Source organism: Chamaea fasciata, unplaced genomic scaffold, assembly GCF_029207755.1.
Source record: "Chamaea fasciata isolate MVZ Bird 193981 ecotype frontalis unplaced genomic scaffold, bChaFas1.0.hap1 SCAF_16, whole genome shotgun sequence".
Classification (NCBI taxonomy): domain Eukaryota; kingdom Metazoa; phylum Chordata; class Aves; order Passeriformes; family Sylviidae; genus Chamaea; species Chamaea fasciata.
Genome location: NW_027094101.1, coordinates 11,450,866 through 11,456,004, shown reverse-complemented (window position 1 = coordinate 11,456,004; position 5,139 = coordinate 11,450,866). Strand labels below are relative to the sequence as shown.

The following is a 5,139-nucleotide window of genomic DNA, read 5'->3' as shown; positions in this document are numbered from 1 at the left end:
CAGAGAGGAGCCTGGTGACCTGGGGTTCAGCTCATGCCACAGTGCATTCACCATGTGTAGGGAAGGTGCAGAGCCCAGGGCTGAGGATCTATGGTGTCTGTTTATTATTAACTCTGTAGTGGTACCCACTGTCAGCCTGCAGTGGGTGGCATGCACTGCCTGCTTTCAGCTCCTCTTTTACAGCAGAGATGCTTTCAGGACCTGGTCATTTTTAGTAGTTCTATAATTGAGTCTGTATTGAGTAAACTAGTTGAGAGACTTTTAACCTTACTTTATATTGCCTTACTGGAAATTCAGAAGATTACTTTAAACTGTGTTAATATAGTTGTATTGGGTTTGGGTTGGTTTTTTGTTTTTTTTTTTCCTGGAGGTCAGCAGTATCTACTCTGTTTCTGTGAAAGGAAATTAAAATATTCCCTGGGCTACCACAGGCTAACTAGATACTGAGTTTATTTTAAAAGTACAGCCAGGTGACCTCTTTTTATGACCAGGAGCAGGTGGACAAGTGGAGGCTGGAGCTTTGATCCCATACAAACCTCCTTCCCTACCAAGCTTCAACTAATACAGATCTGTGGGAGACAATATTGCACTCCTGCTACTGGGGCTGGAGTAATGAGGAAAAAGGGTTATGTGTGAGTCATGGAACCTCACAGGTGTCTCTCAGGGAGTTGCCCTGAGATGGAGCTAATGACACGACTGAAGTTATTGTGCCTTTCCTGCACACACCAAGAGAGGGAAAGCTAATCAAAGCAATCTGAACATATGCTGTATGGTAACCAAGAGGACATGCCCTGACAAAAATCACAGAAATGGATTCCCCTTTGTGTGTGCTCTGTCTGACCGACCTACGAGTGGGGAAACAAAGTTTTAACAACTACTTTCACTTGGGGAAATCTTTCCACAGCTACAGAAGTCATTAGGCTTCATCTGCAGTAGCTACAGCCATTGGAAGCAAAGTGGCCATCAGCGATGCTGGAATGTCTCTACAGCACAGCTTTTGCAAATTAAGAGTCTGATGCTGCATACTGATTGAATGCTGCAAACTACTTCCCCCTTCTCTGTCCTTTATTTCTTCTTCTCTCAAGTTGCTGTCAGGAGTAATCCCTCTTCTAATATACTGAGATGAGGAAAATCTCTCTTCAGGGTTTTTCTGGTTGGTTGTTTGTTTTTCAATTAATCTCAGGGAGGGCTGTGCTGGGTTGGTGACATTGCTTTGCTCTGGCATGTGCAGCGTCGCAGCCTGGCTGTGCTCAGTGCAGGACGTGCTGAGGGCAGGGTGTGCCACACAGGAAGAAGTGTCCTGCAGTAGTGGTCACTTGGGCTTGACACCAGCCAGAAAAACACACGTGTAAATGTGTTGTGGGGTGCTCATTTTAAAAGTCTGTTCACCTGATGGTGAAGAAATACTGTTGTGTGAACAACTTAAGCAGTTTTAAAATATAATTATTGCCTGAGTGCATCTAACAGTGATGGCACAACTCAGGGACTACAGTGACAACTGAAAAGAATGTGTTGGGGCACTGAAGTGCACAGGGCTACATATATATTGGTGGTGAGGAAAAAAACTAGGGTAAAAATTTATTTTAATAAGTTGAATATACAGCATTATTTTTTATTATTATTATTTTTTTATTTTATCTGTTCAGATGTAGCCTACTTTCCTACCTGGCAGAGGAGCTGAATGAGCAAGGCCAGCCTAAATGCCTTAAACTCCTGGGGAATTTTCTCCTTGGAAGCCAGTGGCAGCTTCACGTCTTTGTGTGAATATGTGACCAGGAATACACCAATTTAATTTGTTGCATTGGAAATACAGCTGTTATTTCAAATTTAGCTAAATACTAGAGTACTGTAAAAATCTATTGTAACCAAAATAAGTGGAAGAAAATGTAACCTGGTTTATAATTATCCTAATACCAAATTTTAATATATTCTGCAGAAATTCTGTTTAATGTGTCTCGTCTAACTGTTAGTTTTATTAACTGCCTCTTAAATGTTTAATTTGGGGGGGTGCAAATAAGAGCAGAGCACACAGTGAAGACATCAGCATGAATAGACTCACTGGTTTTGTATTCAAGTCAGTGCTGTAGGTAGAAAAGTGCAGCAGGCTGGACGGCAGGAACGCTGTAATTACTTATTAAACTGCAAACTTTAATCACATGCTGAACCACTTCTAATGTGAGCAAGCATTAACTGTATGAATTGATGCAGACTTAGCTCCTGATGTCTCCAAGATGACAGAAAAGGTGCAGGAGAAGCTGCAGGTGTCAGTGGCTCTGTTTCAGCTGTGTAGGGCTGAGCCCAGACTCTCTGCTGGCCCTGAGCACAGGAGCTGCTGCTGGAGCACTGAACCTTCCCCTCCACTCTTCTGGGCAAAGAGAAACCTGGAATCATGCTGGGACTTCTGAGGACTCAGGGGCACTAGGAGAAAAATCCAAAAACTTTGAATGTTCTCCTTTTCACCCCCTCTTTCTCTTCTGACTTTTGTTGTGGTTTGTGGGTTTGGAGGTGGCTTTTTGATATATGAAGACTTTATGCATGAATAGAGATTTTTTTTATTATTATTATTATTTCTTGTACTTTAGTATGTCAGGAATTGAAAATACCACCAGAAACTCTTTCCAATATTTGTGAGTTTTTCCTTTTGTGAGTGGTTTTGGTTGTTGCTACAGATGTGTCATAGAAGTGGAAATTACCATTTTTAGTTACTGGTGAGCATAAGGAAAAATCAGGCAGATTCTTGCTTAGGTGTAGTAGGAAGTAGTTTAGGGTTAGAATCCCATTGTTTAAAATCCTTACCTCTCATTCCTACATTCACTTGCCTGTGGTCGGCTCTTATCTAAAGACACATAAAGTCAATGGAACTGTTCTCCCAGGGGTATTTGGTGTCAAATAAATTTGTAGACCCAGACTTTCAGAGGACCAAAACTAGATGAAGAAAAATTATCTGGTTTTATTTTCTTTATGTTTCAGAATGTAGATGCCTTTCTTGAAGTGTTTGGAGCCAAGAAGGCGCATAAGCAGCTGTACTCTAAGAGCACGAGGATCATGCTGTTTTTGATAGGGTTCCTTGCTCACCTGAAACAAAGAGCTTTGCTAATCTGGGGGAAGTGTGAGAGACCCATGAAAATCTGCTCTGAGAGGGGGAAAGGCTCATGGCTCTGCAGGGCTTCAAAGTAAAATCTCAGTTCTGTTTAAGATGCTATTGGCATGAGTCCATATTTTGGTTTTCTGTACCCTTCCTCTCTGCCCCTTCATTTTTCACAGTAGCAATAGCTGCTGATTATTTGAATAGTAATTCAAATTATTGAATCTGTGTTGTTCAGGGAAGACAAAACTCACCATTAGTAACCGAAAGTCTCCTGAGTCTAAAATCCCAAAGAACCATTGAGTATGGCAGAATTAAATTATATGAAAGATGATCTTAGACACTGGAAATTACTGTGCAGAGCTTCATAAAGAACCATGAAAGGGGAAAAACTAAAAGCCAAGCCTATTCCAATATAAAATGAAATCTTCACAATTTGGAGCCATTTGATTCCTGCCTCTGAAACCTCCTACCTACACCACTGCTTTCTCCTACTGGTTGAAGTCAACTCCAGGTTCTAAATATCTTTACTGCCAGGAGGGGCTCATAGTCCTAAGACAGCCAGAATGGTGGGGTTTATTGTATTTATACCAAAACTAGGTTTTAAACTGGATTTCCAGTGAGCATTCTCAAAGGAAGGACTCTGTCAACAGACAGATTGCAGGGAAACACAATCTACTTAATTGATAAATAAAGTCCAAAGGCAAAGCAAAAATTTGGGGCACCCAGCTGGCTTGATGCATTCTGTTAAATTTCTGTGCACCTATTCACAGAATGCAGTAATTTCGCCTGAGATTATCAGGTGACTCCTTTGTGCTCTGAATTGGGCTGAAACTCCCTCATTTCCTGAGCTGGCTCTGGCAGTGCCTCCCTGGGTTTGTCACTAGGTTCTCTCCTTCCTAAAAGATAGGTAATGCAGTTCTCCCAACACATTGGGATGCTGACAAGCAGCGTCAAACCTCATGATAGCATATAATGATTCTCATTTTCAAACAAGAAAGAGAAATGGTGGTTATTGGAAAATGTTGTTAGATTTTTGTATTAAATCTTGCATAGTAACAGTATAATTATAATGTGTCATCTCTGGCTCAGTAATTTGACAATTCAGTTCTTTTTTGGGGGGCAGATGGCCTACAACATACCATATTTTTATAATTAGTTTGTTCTCTGCAAACTCAGTATGTAATTACTCCCTCATTCATTACTAGTTTCTTTGAAATCTTCCTTTTCAAGAACTAATAAATCCTCCAACACAAGTGAAGCTTAAATTTCTCTTTGTACTCTTTTCTATCCTCTCTAAGGAGCTTTAATACTTACCACCCTGGTTATTTCACACTCCACATTATTTTAAATACATCTTCATCCTTGCCCTCTGTATAACACTTGGCCACCTTTCATTTTTACCCCCTTTTTTAAGGAATAGTGAATTTTAAGATGAAGTTTTCTTGCCAGCACAGTTAGGCACATAAATAAGCAGAGTAAAATGCAAAGAGCTGTAGGTAGACGTATATATCTGTGTGCTGCATTCCAGTGAGTGATGTGAGAGCACTCTGCCTCACAGTGTCAGTGCAGCAGGCATCTGTAGAAATACAATCTCTTGATTTCTTTTTTAGCTTGTGAATCCCTGCTGCAGTACTTAGTTCATTTTAAATTGTTTTAGGCAGTGACATAATCTTCTGACAGTAAAGTTTCTTTCCAAATCCAGAGCCTCCTGTGTAGTTGCAGGTGCTTCAAACTCTCCCAACCACTCCTCTGAGCCCAGCTTAAAGCTCTGCTGTGAGCTTGGCTCCCCAAGAACAGCCCCTTTGTTGTGGTGCTTATCTGGGCACTGCCTGTGGCCTGATGCTGCTGCTCCAAAGTGCTTCCCATGCTGAAATAACAGGCTCAGATTGTCAGGTTGCCCTCGAAATAAATCAAGTCTTTAACAATAAAATAGCACAAACAAGCCAACTTCAGGGGAAATTTGGCTTTTTCTATCCCTCTTCCTTTTAGGTAAGGTTGTGTTCTGTCTAATTTCAGACTAGCACTGTTATCTTAGATTTAAACCATATCAT

At 40.9% G+C, this 5,139-nt stretch overlaps 1 long non-coding RNA gene across 1 annotated transcript; it reads left to right on the top strand.

The window, feature by feature from the left end:
- Positions 1-957: 957 nt before the first annotated feature.
- Positions 958-2,624, top strand: LOC136297928 (uncharacterized). Its single transcript, XR_010723248.1, has 2 exons — positions 958-1,153; positions 1,647-2,624. It is a non-coding gene; the product is annotated as an uncharacterized lncRNA (long non-coding RNA).
- The last annotated feature ends 2,515 nt before the right edge of the window (positions 2,625-5,139 follow it).